We start from the raw sequence: 16,698 nt of genomic DNA, 5'->3' as shown, positions 1-16,698 counted from the left end.
CAGAGACTTCTGTCCCCTGGATCTTGTCTGCGATGGCGGCGGAGCTACAAAAGTTTTCGTGGGTGGAAGCTGGTATATTTAGGGTTTTTGCGTCGGGGGATTTATATAGGCGGAAGATTGAGGTCGGTTGGGTGCCTGGTGTCCCCACACCTTCCCTAGGAGCGGGCCAGGCCTAGGCCGCGCCTAGAGGTGGTGTGGGCGCCCTGGTGTGCCTCTTCGCCCCCCCCCCCCCCTCCGGACTTCGTCTTTGTTTTGGTAAAATATTGACTTTGGCTTTTGTTTCGTCCAATTCCGAGAATATTTCCTGTACAACTTTTCTGAAATACAAAACAACAGAAAACAGGGAACTAGCACTGTGCATCTTGTTAATAGGTTAGTGCCGGAAATCATGTAAAAGTGCAACAAAGTGTAAACAAAACATATATGAATTGGTGTAAAACAAGCATGGAGCATCAAAAATTATAGATACGTTTGAGACGTATCATGAGGTCGCATAGATGTATCTAGGACTCACAACTAAGACTCAACATGAAGCTCATTAGTCACTTGATTGACAAATAGAGTATGTTTTTGATTTCTTTATGCGTTATGGGGGGAGGGATAGCTCAATAAGTTTAAACCGCACTCCCCTATGTTCATGCGTGCTTTCCATCAAGACATTAGTTAAAGAGTGGTATTTGCGCACGATGGTCAAGCAAAGTTCGACGGATCTATGATATTTAGTTCATGCCTCAACCCAATGAAACGATTCTCATCCAAGGGCTTCATGAAGATGTCCACCAATTTCTCCTTGGTGCCAATGAAGGATAGAACAATATCGCCCCTAGCAATGTGATCCCGGATGAAGTGATTCCTTATCTCAATGTGCTTCGTCTTGCCATGGAGTACCGGATTGTAGGTGATATTGATGGCGCTCTCGTTATCACACAAAAGAGGAACCTTGCTATACTCAAGTCCATAATCCCGCAAGGTTTGCCTCATCCATAAGATTTGAGCACAACTACTCGCCGCGGTAACATATTCGGCCTCCGCGGTAGAGACGGAGACATAATTTTTCTTCTTCGAGTACCAACACACCAAAGATCTCCCAAGGAAGTGAAAAGCATTGGATGTAGACTTCCTATCAACCTTGTCTCCCGCCCAATCCGAGTCGGTGAAGCCAACCAATGAGAAGTCTGTGTCCCTTGGGTACCATAGTCCAAAGTTTGGGGTATCAACTAAATATCGGAAGATCCTCTTCACTGTCATAAGATAGCTTTCTTTCAGATTTGCTTGAAACCGTGCGCACATAACAAAACTCAACATGATGTCCGGATGGGAAGTACAAAGGTAAAGAAGCGAACCTATCATGGAACGGTAGAGTTTGGGGTCCACCGCCTTGCCGATCTCGTCGAGGGCGAGTTGACACTTCAAGTGCATCGGGGTTCCAATACCGTTGGCCCCCTTCATATCAAGCGCTTGAGCATATCTTGAATGTACTTCGCTTGATTGATGAAGGTGCCTTGACGCATTTGCTTGATCTCGAATCCAAGGAAGTACTTGAGTTCCCCCATCATTGACATCTCGAACCTATTGGTCATCAACTTAGCAAACTCATCATTAAATTCTGTGTTAGTTGAGCCAAAAATGATGTCATCTACATAAAGTTGGCATATGAAAAGCTCCCCAATGACTTTCTTAGTAAAAAGAGTGGGATCGATTTCCCCCACTTCAAAACCACGGTCTTCAAGAAATTCCCTTAGGTGCTCATTGATGCGTGCAATCGACACGTCCGTTGGGAACCCCAAGAGGAAGGTGTGATGCAGACAGTAGCAAGTTTTCCCTCAGAAAGAAACCAAGGTTTATCGAACCAGGAGGAGCCAAGAAGCACGTTAAAGGTTGATGGCGACGAAGTATAGTGCGGCGCAACACCAGGGATTCCGGCGCCAACGTGGAACCTGCACAACATAACCAAAGTACTTTGCCCCAACGAAACAGTGAGGTTGTCAATCTCACCGGCTTGTTGTAACAAAGGATTAGATGTATAGTGTGGATGATGATTGTTTGCAGAAAATAGTAAAGAACAAGTATTGCAGTAGATTGTATTCGATGTAAAGAATAGGACCGGGGTCCACAGTTCACTAGAGGTGTCTCTCCCATAAGATAAATAGCATGTTGGGTGAACAAATTACAGTCGGGCAATTGACAAATAGAGAGGGCATGACAATGCACATACATGATATGATAAGTATAGTGAAATTTAATTGGGCATTACGACAAAGTACATAGACCGCTATCCAGCATGCATCTATGCCTAAAAAGTCCACCTTCAGGTTATCATCCGAACCCCTTCCAGTATTAAGTTGCAAACAACAGACAATTGCATTAAGTATGGTGCGTAATGTAATCAATAACTACATCCTCGGACATAGCATCAATGTTTTATCCCTAGTGGCAACAGCACATCCACAACCTTAGAACTTTCTCACATCGTCCTGCATTTAATGGAGGCATGAACCCACTATCGAGCATAAATACTCCCTCTTGGAGTTAAGAGCAAAAACTTGGCCAGAGCCTCTACTAATAACGGAGAGCATGCAAGAGCATAAACAACACATAGGTAATAGATTGATAATCAAAATAACATAGTATTCTCTATCCATCGGATCCCGACAAACACAACATATAGCATTACAGATAGATGATCTTGATCATGTTAGGCAGCTCACAAGATCCAACAATGAAGCACATAAGGAGAAGACGACCATCTAGCTACTGCTATGGACCCATAGTCCAGGGGTGAACTACTCACTCATCACTCCGGAGGCGACCATGGCGGTGAAGAGTCCTCCGGGAGATGATTCCCCTCTCCGGCAGGGTGCCGGAGGCGATCTCCTGAATCCCCCGAGATGGGATTGGCGGCGGCAGCGTCTCAGTAAGGTTTTCCGTATCGTGGCTCTCGGTACTGGGGGTTTCGCGACGGAGGCTTTAAGTAGGCGGAAGGGCAGGTCAGGGGGCCACACGAGGGCCCCACACCAGGGCCGCGCGGCCAAGGCCTGGGCCGCGCCGCCCTGTTGTGGCGGCGCCTCGTGGCCCCACTTCGTCTCTCCCTCGGACTTCTGGAAGCTTCGTGCAAAAATAGGACCCTGGGCGTTGATTTCGTCCAATTCCGAGAATATTTCCTTTGTAGGATTTCTAAAACCAAAAACAGCAGAAAACAGCAACTGGCTCTTCGGCATCTCGTTAATAGGTTAGTGCCGGAAAATGCATAAATATGACATAAAGTATGCATAAAACATGTAGATATCATCAATAATGTGGCATGGAACATAAGAAATTATCGATACGTCGGAGACGTATCAGCATCCCCAAGCTTAGTTCCTGCTCGTCCCGAGCAGATAAACGATAACAAAGATAATTTCTGGAGTGACATGCCATCATAACCTTGATCATACTATTGTAAGCATATGTAATGAATGCAGCGATCAAAACAATGGTAATGACATGAGTAAACAAATGAATCATAAAGCAAAGACTTTTCATGAATAGTACTTCAAGACAAGCATCAATAAGTCTTGCATAAGAGTTAACTCATAAAGCAATAAATCAAAGTAAAGGTATTGAAGCAACACAAAGGAAGATTAAGTTTCAGCGGTTGCTTTCAACTTATAACATGTATATCTCATGGATAGTGTCAATGTAAAGTAATATAACAAGCGCAATATGCAAGTATGTAGGAATCAATGCACAGTTCACACAAGTGTTTGCTTCTTGAGGTGGAGAGAAATAGGTGAACTGACTCAACATAAAAGTAAAAGAAAGGTCCTTCAAAGAGGAAAGCATCGATTGCTATATTTGTGCTAGAGCTTTTATTTTGAAAACATGGAACAATTTTGTCAACGGTAGTAATAAGGCATATGTATCATGTAAATTATATCTTACAAGTTGCAAGCCTCATGCATAGTATACTAGTAGTGCCCGCACCTTGTCCTAATTAGCTCGGATTAACACGGATTATCATTGCATAACATATGTTTCAACCAAGTGTCACAAAGGGGTACCTCTATGCCGCCTGTACAAGGGTCTAAGGAGAAAGTTCGCATTGGATTTCTCGCTTTTGATCATTCTTAAACTTAGACACTGATAACCCACAAGTATAGGGGATCGCAACAGTCTTCGAGGGAAGTAAAACCCAAATTTATTGATTCGACACAAGGGGAGGTAAAGAATACTTATAAGCCTTAACAACTGAGTTGTCAATTCAGCTGCACCTGGAAAAGCACTAGTAACAGGGGTGATGTGAAAGCAGCAGTAATATGAGAGCAAAGAGGTAACAAAGAATAACGTAAAGAAGAGTGCAGAATATGAGAGCAATGGCACCAGAAAATAGTTGATACTACTTCCAATGTCATGTAGAACGAGTATATGATGATGAGAGATGGACCGGGGTTCCCAGCTATCTACACTAGTGGTAACTCTCCAATAACAAATGTTGGGTGAACAAATTACAGTTGGGCAATTGATAGGATTGAAATAGCATTAAGACAGAACATCAAGATTATTAATCATGTAGGCATGTTTTCCATATATAGTCATACGTGCTCGCAATGAGAAACTTTTACAACATCTTTTGTTCTATCAGCCGGTGGCAGCCGGGCCTCTAGGGAATCTACTGGAAATTAAGGCACTCCTTTTAATAGAGCACCGGAGCAAAGCATTAACACTCCGTGAAAACATGTGATCCTCATATCTAAGACACTTTTCGCCCAATTCGGCTACTTATTTGGTTTCAGAAGGTTAGCTTTTCTATACTCACTACGTTCCAATGAATAGATAAGGTCTATATTTTTGTTTTGAAAAGTCAAGATAAAGAAATTTTGATCAAACTTTTGGAAAAACCTATCAACAACTATATATTATGTAGTTACCATATGGCGATATATTTCATGATGTATGTAACAATATGAATTTTGTATTTTACAAACTAATGAGTTTTTGTAAATATTTGGTAAAACTTTACGCAGTTTGACTTTTTATTAAAAAATAGGCCTCATTCATTGGATAGTTTCTTTTATTGCTATTTTATAGGCTACAATCTTTTTTTTATCACAATACGAATGCTTTTATAGAAACAATAGTTTGCACCTCTTGATATCTTTATCTCCAGGAAACTTCGCGTGTTATCTCTTGCGTTAGAGCTCTCTACCATGTGATGAGAAAACTAAGAGATTTGTGAGCATGATGTAATACTATGGTCAGCTGCTAAAAAATTCATCTCATGTGAAATACCCACAGTGGTTGCTATGTACTATGCGATAAAATATCCAAGTTTATATATATGTACATTGAGATATTTTCTGCAAGTTTTGAACATCTTAGTTGTTACAAAATTCGAGGCATTATTTGTGTTCGGATTTCTTCTTTGTACAATTATATCGTGACATTGCATTGACTAAGCACACCTATAAATGTATTCTTCACCACATATTTCTTCATGGGATAAATTTATGAGGCATCAAGCCTCCAAACACACAACTTACTTTACTCAACTAATAGATAAAAGCAAAAGTAGCTTAGGTATAAACTATTAGTTGTCTAAGTTATGGGCAAACAATGTAAGGCAATGACGGATTAACCCATTTGATATCACTAAAGTATAAGCCCATTACTAAAGGGTAGAGCAAAAAAATTATGGAATATCTATACCTCCCCAACTTCATTCAGTATGCGCGTTAGAGGAAGAGTGCAATGTTTAAACGTTCAAAGATAGAAAGTCAAATAGTCATCGCGAACTAACAATGTCAATCATATAAATTTAAGCCCGTGCATCGCACGGGTTGATGACTAGTAAACACATAATTTTTATCAAGCTCAGAAATAATAGGATCAAAACTTTCAAACTCACTTTTATCAATAATATAACAAGATGATTGATCAATCTCAAAAGATATGGGACTCATTGATAAAGTCAAGACTTCTCCAATCCCATTTTCATTAGTAGTACAATTAATATTATCAAGTAACATAGGACCATCATCTAGAGCTTTATCATAAACATTTGCTAAGCAAAACTCTTTAGTATCATGCATTTCGACATCAGGCACAAACAAAGCATTATCATAAGACTTATCAAAATAGCATGGATTATCATAAATGACAGTAGCATAATTATTCTCACAAGTTTTACTCATAGGGAATATTTCAAGAGAATCCACAGGAACATAACATTCATCCTCCTTTGGTAAGCATGGAGGACAATCAAATAGTGTAAGAGATAAAGAGTTACTCTCATTAGAAGGTTGGCATGGGTAGCTAATCCATTCTTCCTCCTTTTGTTCATCACTCTCCTCTTCTTTTTCATCCAATGAGCTTTCAAGTTCATCAACTTCCTCCTCTTTTTCATCCAATGAGCTTTCAGGTTCATCAATTTCTTCTTCCACAGGTCCCTGCAAATTGTGAGTGCATTCTTGTGCATTAATGAGTCTCTCTTTATAATCAATGATATAAGGATTATCAGTGTAACTTTCATTGCAAAAATTAAGGATAGAAGAGACATAATCTTTAAGGTCCTTACAAACAACACAAGTTTCATAATTTTTAACCATGAAGGATTCGATCTCAGAAGCTCCCATAAATATGACAAATTTTTCTACCTCTTCGAACCCAAAATGAATATAGTTATTCCAATTATAGTTCATAATTAAAACTTCCTCACTAAAGCCACATTGAAATTTAAGATGTTTAGTGTCCTGTTTAGAGCAACAGTTTATACCATGGCGTTTAAGCAAGATTTTAGCAATTGTATTCAGTTTTTCTATCACAGCACTCATAACTTTTCCCGTTCTTGATTCTCTATAATTATTATATAATTCTATAAGCTCCAAATAGGTTGTAGGTTCTCCCATAGCAACAGTTTTTAATTTTTCGGTTTTTCAAATTTTTATGGATTTTCGGGTATATAAGGAAAAGAAAACAAAAAAAAAACAAACTAGACAAAAGTAAACTAAGCAAAGTAATACTAGACAGAAATAAACTAAGCACAAATAAACTAGACAAAAGTAAACTAAGCAAAACAAAATAAAGTAAAACAGAGAGAGAGGTAGAGTGTACTCCCCAGGTGAACTTATGAGTAGAGCTATGCCTGACCCAAGAATCTCAACGGCGCTGAGAAAATAGTCTTGATAACCCACAAGTATAGGGGATCGCAACAGCCTTCGAGGGAAGTAAAACCCAAATTTATTGATTCGACACAAGGGGAGGTAAAGAATACTTATAAGCCTTAACAACCGAGTTGTCAATTCAGCTGCACCTGAAAAGCACTAGTAACAGGGGTGATGTGAAAGCAGCAAGAATATGAGAGCAATAGTAACAGTAACACAACAAAGCAGAGCGGTAATATGAGAGCAATGGCACCAGAAAATAGTTGATACTACTTCCAATGTCATGTAGAACGAGTATATGATGATGAGAGATGGACCGGGGTTCCCAGCTATCTACACTAGTGGTAACTCTCCAATAACAAATGTTGGGTGAACAAATTACAGTTGGGCAATTGATAGGATTGAAATAGCATTAAGACAGAACATCAAGATTATTAATCATGTAGGCATGTTTTCCATATATAGTCATACGTGCTCGCGATGAGAAACTTGTACAACATCTTTTGTCCTACCAGCCGGTGGCAGCCGGGCCTCTAGGGAATCTACTGGAAATTAAGGCACTCCTTTTAATAGAGCACCGGAACAAAGCATTAACACTCCGTGAAAACATGTGATCCTCATATCTAAGCCTTCCCCTCCAGTTGTCCCAATTTCTATCACTTTGGGGCCTTTGGTTCCGGACATAGACATGTGCATACAACTTGTAGATACAATCTAAGCAATAAGTATAGAGCTTAAATCTAAGATCATGCCACTCGGGCCCTAGTGACAAGCATTAAACACAACAAGATTGCAGCAACAATAACTTCATAAACTTTGTAGATAGACAATCATAACGTAACAATCCATCGGATCCCGACAAACACAACACCGATTACATCAGATGAATCTCAATCATGTAATGCAGCTCATGAGATCATTGTATTGAAGTACATGGGAGAGATGATACCAACTAGCTACAGCTAGAACCCGTAGTCCATGGGGGAACTACTCACGGAGCATGATGGAGGCGGTGGCGTTGATGGAGATGGCTTCCGGGGGCACTTCCCCGTCCCGGCAGGGTGCCGGAACAGAGACTTCTGTCCCCCGAAACGGAGTTTCGCGATGGTGGCGGCGCCCCTGGAGTCTTTCTGGAGTTTCGTCAATCGGTATCGCGTTTTTAGGTCGAAAGGGCTTAAATAGGCGAAGAGGCAGAGTCGGAGGGCGCCTGGGGCCTCCTCCCCATAGGCCGGCGCGGCCAGGGTGGAGCCCGCGCGGCTCTGTTGTGTGGTGGCCCCCTGGCCCGCCTCCGACTCTCCTTCGGTGTTCTGGGGTCTTTCGGGAAAAATAAGATGTTTGGCGTTGATTTCGTCCAATTCCGAGAATATTGCCCGAACAGCCTTTCTGGAACCAAAAACAGCAGAAAACAGGAACTGGCCCTTCGGCATCTCGTTAATAGGTTAGTTCCGGAAAATGCATAAAAACATTATAAAGTGCAAGCAAAACATGTAAGTATTGTCATAAAACAAGCATGGAACATCAGAAATTATAGGTACGTTGGAGACGTATCAGCATCCCCAAGCTTAGTTCCTACTCGTCCTCGAGTAGGTAAACGATAAAAAGAATAATTTCTGTAGTGACATGCTACTTACATAACCTTGATCATACTATTACAAAGCATATGAGATGAATGAAGTGACTCAAGGCAATGATCTATAGTTGCTAACAAATAGATAACATATAGCAAAACTTTTCATGAAGAGTACTTTCAAGACAAGCATCAAAAGCCTTGCACAAGAGTTAACTCATAAAGCAATAAATTCAAAGTAAAGGCATTGAAGCAACACAGAGGAAGATTTAAGTTTCAGCAGTTGCTTTCAACTTTCAACATGCATATCCCATGGATAATTGTCAACACAAAGTAGTATAATGAATGCAAATAAGCAGGTATGTAAGAATCAATGCACAGTTGACACAAGTGTTTGCTTCTAAGATGGAAGGAAGTAGGTAAACTGACTCAACATAAAGTAAAAGAATGGCCCTTCGCAGAGGGAAGTAGGGATTAAATCATGTGCTAGAGCTTTTTAAGTTTTGAAATCATATAGAGAGCATAAAAGTAAAGTTTTGAGAGGTGTTTGTTGTTGTCAACGAATGGTAGTGGGCACTCTAACTACCTCATCAACCAGACTTTCAAGAGCGGCTCCCATGAAGGACGTTATCTCTACCAGCAAGGTAGATCATCCCTCTTCTCTTTTGTTTACACATGTATTTTAGTTTCATTATTTATGGATGACACTCCTCCCAACCTTTTGCTTACACAAGCCATGGCTAACCGAATCCCCGGGTGCCTTCCAACATTCACATACCATGAAGGAGTGTCTATTTGCAAAATTAAGTTGCTTACTGATGAATCAGAGCAATTCATGTGAAGAGAATTATTAATGAAGGTTGATTAATTGGTGGCTGGGAACCCCGCGATAGCTCTTTTTGCAAAATTATTGGATAAGCGGATGAAGCCACTAGTCCATTGTGAAAGTCTGTCAAAAGTAAATGACAAGATCGAAAGATAAAACACCACATACTTCCTCATGAGCTATAAAACATTGACACAAATAAGAGATAATAGCTTTTGAATTGTTTAAAGGTAGCACATGAAGTATTTGCTTGGAATGGCAGGAAATACCACATAGTAGGTAGATATGGTGGACACACATGGCATAGGTTTTGGCTCAAGGTTTTGGATGCACGAGAAGCATTTCCTCTCAGTACAAGGCTTTGGCTAGCAAGGTTGTTTGAAGCAAACACAAGTATGAACCGGTACAGCAAAACTTACATAAAAACATATTGCAAGCATTATAAAACTCTACACTGTCTTTCTTGTTGCTCAAACACTTTTACCAGAAAATATCTAGACCTTAGAGAGACCAATCATGCAAACCAATTTCAACAAGCTCTACGGTAGTTCTCCACTAATAGGTTTAAACTACATGATGCAAGAGCTTAATCATGATCTAATTAAGAGCTCAAAACAATTGCCAAGTATCAAATTATTCAAGACATTATGAAGCACTTTCTGTTTCCAACCAAATATCAATAAGTGTTGCGGTTTTCAACTCCGCCATGAACATTAAAATAAAGCTAAGAACATAGTGTTCATATGAAAAAGCGGAGCGTGTCTCTCTCCCACACAAGGATTGCTAGGATCCGAATTTATTCAAACATAAACAAAAATAAAAACAAACAGACGCTCCAAGTAAAGCACATAAGATGTGACCGAATAAAAATATAGTTTCAATAGAAGAAACCTGATAAGTTGATGAAGAAGGGGATGCCTTGGGCATCCCCAAGCTTAAACGCTTGAGTCTTCTTGAAATATGCAGGGATGAACCATGGGGGCATCCCCAAGCTTAGACTTTTCACTCTTCTTGATCATATATCATCCTCCTCTCTTGACCCTTGAAAACTTCCTTCACACCAAACTTCTCATAAACTTCATTAGAGGGGTTAGTACTCAAAAAAACTTGAATCCACCTTGGTCCTGTAGTGACACATTGCAAGAACTCAATAAAACATTAGCTACAGCTCTCCACGTCTAGAAAGCCTTGCTTAAAGTCCACAAGAGACAATGCAAAAAACAGAGACAGAATCTGCCAAAACAGAACAGCCAGTAAAGACGAATTTTAAACAGGTACTTCCGTTGCTCAAATCAGAAAACTCAAAACTAATGAAAGTTGCGTACATATCTGAGGAACACGCACGTAAATTGGCATATTTTTCTGAGTTACCTACAGAGAAAACAGCCCAGATTCGTGACAGATAGAAATCTGTTTCTGCGCAGAAATCCAAATCTAGCATCAACCTTCGATTAGAGGCGTCACTTGGCACAACATTGCAATAAAATAAAGACAAGGAGAGGTTGCTACAGTAGTAACAACTTCCAAGACTCAACAAAATAGTAGCAAAATAAACACATGGGTTATCTTCCAAGAAGTGTTTTCTTTATAGCCATTAAGATGGGCTCAACAGTTTTAATGATGCACTCGCAAGAAATAAGAGTTGAAGCAAAAGAGAGCATGAAAAAAACAAGTATGAAACAAATTTAAGTCTTACCCGCTTCCTATGCGTAGGAGTCTTGTACACAAATAAATTCATGAAGAACAAAGTGACACGCATAGCAAGATAAAACAAGATTAACTTCAAAATTTTCAGCATGTAGAGAGGTGTTTTAGTACCATGCAAATTTCTACAACCATATTTTCTTCTCTCATAATAATTTTCAGTAGCTTCATGAACAAACTCAACAATATAACTATCACATGAAGCATGCTTTTCATGATCCATCTTATATTTACTAATTGGAGACTCCCAATCAGCCTCCACGTTAATCCTGGTGATTAACAAAATTTAGCCATTCGATTTACCAATGATTTATCTACAACCATTGGATGAAGTACGACCTCCTGCACCCGCACGAGGCGCATCCCCTACTACGTCCGTAAAAACAGAAAGAAAGAAAAAAAGACATATCCAATCCAATCATAGTCTCGGCTAATCTCATCACGGCCAGATTGATAGCAGCCGCCACCATATTCTGTAGTAGCTTCTTCATGGCGGCGTGAGCTTTAACCGGAGTCGACCGACGCAAGGCAACGGAAAGAAGCTGCCGTATTGCCGTGCGCGATACGACTCACGTACGCAGCAGCAACCAAATTTAGTACGTGCCCTACTCTCTACATACTCATATCTCTATACTATCGTAACCTTCATCATGTAGTGCTCTTTTTTATCTCGAATTTTCTAATCAGATTCAGAATTTGTTAGGTAATCTCGGTAGCGGCGTCACACATCTCCCTCCTCCCATCAAATAAAGCGGCATGCATGCTAGGAAGCTGGCTCTGTCATCCAACGATTTCTTTTCCATGCCGTTGCATGGATGTCTGCATACAAAGCTTGGTTGTAATATATCTTGGTGGCTAATATGTTAACTTTTTTTACATTGTATACTAGCCGGTGATTTCAATGATTAAGGGTGCCAGATGCATGTGCAAAACCAAATCTACTATATATGTTTTAGATTATTCCAACTAACCTAACTACTACAGAATATGTTATGATGCCCATAGTATTAACAAAGAGTTATTCGGTAAATTTTGGTGCATGTATCTTATTATTTTTATGAAGGGTCAGACTCCCCAGCTGAATTTTACTTCGAATTGAACAGCATTACAGAGTACAAGATGTCAATTGATCGTGCTAGATTTGTGCATCTGCCCTGTGGTAGGTGCATGAAATCTTCCTATCCATGGAGTTAGATCAGTGATCGAGGCCACTGTTGCATTGGTTGTTGCTGAATTTTGTCTAAAGACCATTGTGTTCCGAGTTCCAGAGAATGATAAGAAAGACGGAGGGCCAAACCAAGCCAGGCAGGTGCGAGCGGGAGGCGAGGGTGTCCTCATGCTAATGGCCGTCCAAATTGCGCACGCGGCAGGGCAGGCAAAGAAGAGGCGTTCTCGGTACTCAATGGGTGCATTACAACACGGGCACGAGGTGGTGTCGAGTATATTTTTCCGATTCAGTTTCTCACTGGTGTGGAGGTGGCCGGGGACGAATAGCCAGGCAAATATCTTCACTTTGTTGGGCACCTGTGTGTCCCAGATCTGCATTGCTCAGTCGTCGTGGAGGTGTGCGAAGAGCATGTTGTAGGCATTCTTGGTGGAGAACTGCGCACCTCCGATCATCGCTCTCTCATTAGGCGATGGATCAGCGACATGTTCCTGCAGCAACACAGAGAGACAGATGCAAGCTCTTGACGCGCAATTGAGGTTAGTCTGTTCTGTAGATCGTGTTCGACCCCATTCTACAACACGTCAAAGACAAAAGCATTTCGTTTGGTGTGGTGGAAGTAGAGGGCAGGGAATATGGTGGTAAGGGGCTCCGAGGCGATCCACTAATCTAGACAGAAGAAGGTGGTGTGCCCAGAATCTGGGACACACTGCGTGACCTGAACGACTAGGTGTAGGTACGTAGTTTGAAATAATCTTCCCTTGGTATGTTTTCTGCCATGATGTGGTCAGGTTGAAGGTGAGTGGTGGCATAAATGCATAACCATTGGCGCTAAGACCGGAGACTCATCATGCAAGTATTTGCAGCTAAATTTCAGCAGAAGGCAAGTATATCTCTCTTAATTTATTATTTGTGGTAATTAGGAAAGATCATTATAGTGATATTAATTCGCCACTATGTGTTAAAGCAAATATCTTCTCGCTATTGCATTTTTAATACTACTTGGATTGTTATGTTATTTAAGTCTAACATATAACATAAATTTACTTGAGATAATTAGCAGATGTACCAGATGTACGTAGCATGTAAGCAAGAAGAGGAGAGGAGCGACTAAATAATAACCAATTCGGGAGTGAGCATTTGGTGCACATGAGCACCAGTGCTCTCAGTTTTTTAAATATTAAAAAAATTATGTACTCCCTCCGATCCGAAAAAAGAGTCGAATGGAAACTTTTGCGAAACGACCCTCGAGCTTTGCTGTTCGTCAACCCGCACTCCCTGTCTTGCAATGGCCGCATCCCACCCGCACGCTCACCCACTCTCTCTGCACCTTTATCGGTTTATCCCCTACCTCCGCAGCGCCGCCAAGCTCGTCGCCGACTCGCCGTGGAACTCGCCTCGCCGCGCCACCTTCCCTTGCCACCATCCCCTCCACTTTCCATTGGCTCGGCGTGAGCCCACTCCACAAAAATCTTGACCTTCTGGTCCAAGCCTGCGATATGCGCCCACTCCACAAAAAGCTTGACCTTCTGGTCCAAACCAGCGACGGATCACATAATCCGGCGTCAGCGAGGCCTGATACGGTGGAGGCGAGGCCGGACACACCGGATCCGGTGGTCGGGAGGCCGAACGCGCCGGATCCTTCTCCGGCGATGACAAAGGCGGCACCAATTGCCAGTAGCCACGGCCGCTCGGCGGGCCCGTTCGTCGGCGCGAGGGTGCGTCCATTCAAGCGCGCCGCCCCTTCGATCTGGCCTAGAGAGCGTGGTTGCTACACGCCCGGCGAGGATGCGGACACGGCAATTAAGCTAGCCAGAGGAGGCGCTAGCGTTGATGAGCGGAGAGTTGGTATCCGGAGTTGTCTCCTCCTCCGGCCAAGACTGACATGCTGGGATCCGGCCATAAGCGAGGTGCAGCAGATCGATCTGGCCAGAACTTGGAGGCGTGCGAGCGCTGAGATGCTGGAGCCGAGACGAGCTGTAGCAGACTGATCTGGCCAGAACATGGAGGAGAGCGACCGCGGAGACGAGCTGGAGCCGTTGACCCGGCCAGAAACGCGGAGACGAGCGAGCGGATCTGGCCAGAACGGGAGACATGAGAGGAGAAATGGTTTTTTCTTACTTTACAAGGTCTTAATTGTAAAATACAATTGTATTACCGGTCGGACACTTTTTCCGGATCGGAGGGAGTATCTATGTTTCAAAAAATCATCATATTTATTCCATAAATACACATATATGTTCCGAATACTCGTGAGAAATTTCGCTAGAAGTTGCTTTGTATTTTGAGCTACAGGAAAAAAACAAATTTGTGGGTACGTATAGGGACGTATATTTATCAGAAATTTGTCTTTTTTGTATAGCTCAAAATATAATGTATTTTTCTCCAACTTTTTTTACTGTATCTTCAAAATGTTTATATGTATGTAGGTATTTAATTTTAATTTTTTTGGAATTCAAATAATATGATTTTATAGCACCAGGAGCACTGGAGCTCATGTGCTAAAGACACTTTTCGCCAATTCGGCTACTTATTTGGTTTCAGAAGGTTAGCTTTTCTATACTCACTACGTTCCAATGAATAGGTAAGGTCTATATTTTTGTTTTGAAAAGTCAAGATAAAGAAATTTTGATCAAACTTTTGGAAAAACCTATCAACAACTATATATTATGTAGTTACCATATGGCGATATATTTCATGATGTATGTAACAATATGAATTTTGTATTTTACAAACTAATGAGTTTTTGTAAATATTTGGTAAAACTTTACGCAGTTTGACTTTTTATTAAAAAATAGGCCTCATTCATTGGATAGTTTCTTTTATTGCTATTTTATAGGCTACAATCTTTTTTATCACAATACGAATGCTTTTATAGAAACAATAGTTTGCACCTCTTGATATCTTTATCTCCAGGAAACTTCGCGTGTTATCTCTTCCGTTAGAGCTCTCTACCATGCGATGAGAAAACTAAGAGATTTGTGAGCATGATGTAATACTATGGTCAGCTGCTAAAATATTCATCTCATGTGAAATACCCACAGTGGTTGCTATGTACTATGCGATAAAATATCCAAGTTTATATATATGTACATTAAGATATTTTCTGCAAGTTTTGAACATCTTAGTTGTTACAAAATTCGAGGCATTATTTGTGTTCGGATTTCTTCTTTGTACAATTATATCGTGACATTGCATTGACTAAGCACACCTATAAATGTATTCCTCACCACATATTTCTTCATGGGATAAATTTATGAGGCATCAAGCCTCCAAACACACAACTTACTTTACTCAACTCATAGATAAAAGCAAAAGTAGCTTAGGTATAAACTATTAGTTGTCTAAGTTATGGGCAAACAATGTAAGGCAATGACGGATTAACCCATTTGATATCGCTAAAGTATAAGCCCATTACTAAAGGGTAGAGCAAAAAAATTATGGAATATCTATACCTCCCCAACTTCATTCAGTATGCGCGTTAGAGGAAGAGTGCAATGTTTAAACGTTCAAAGATAGAAAGTCAAATAGTCATCGCGAACTAACAATGTCAATCATATAAATTTAAGCCCGTGCATCGCACGGGTTGATGACTAGTAAACACATAATTTTTATCAAGCTCAGAAATAATAGGATCAAAACTTTCAAACTCACTTTTATCAATAATATAACAAGATGATTGATCAATCTCAAAAGATATGGGACTCATTGATAAAGTCAAGACTTCTCCAATCCCATTTTCATTAGTAGTACAATTAATATTATCAAGTAACATAGGACCATCATCTAGAGCTTTATCATAAACATTTGCTAAGCAAAACTCTTTAGTATCATGCATTTCGACATCAGGCACAAACAAAGCATTATCATAAGATTTATCAAAATAGCATGGATTATCATAAATGACAGTAGCATAATTATTCTCACAAGTTTTACTCATAGGGAATATTTCAAGAGAATCCACAGGAACATAACATTCATCCTCCTTTGGTAAGCATGGAGGACAATTAAATAGTGTAAGAGATAAAGAGTTACTCTCATTAGAAGGTTGGCATGGGTAGCTAATCCATTCTTCCTCCTTTTGTTCATCACTCTCCTCTTCTTTTTCATCCAATGAGCTTTCAAGTTCATCAACTTCCTCCTCTTTTTCATCCAATGAGCTTTCAGGTTCATCAATTTCTTCTTCCACAGGTCCCTGCAAATTGTGAGTGCATTCTTGTGCATTAATGAGTCTCTCTTTATAATCAATGATATAAGGATTATCAGTGTAACTTTCATTGCAAAAATTAAGGATAGA

The sequence above is a fragment of the Lolium perenne genome, chromosome 1, assembly GCF_019359855.2.
Source record: "Lolium perenne isolate Kyuss_39 chromosome 1, Kyuss_2.0, whole genome shotgun sequence".
Lineage (NCBI taxonomy): Eukaryota > Viridiplantae > Streptophyta > Magnoliopsida > Poales > Poaceae > Lolium > Lolium perenne.
This window is presented reverse-complemented; position numbering follows the sequence as displayed.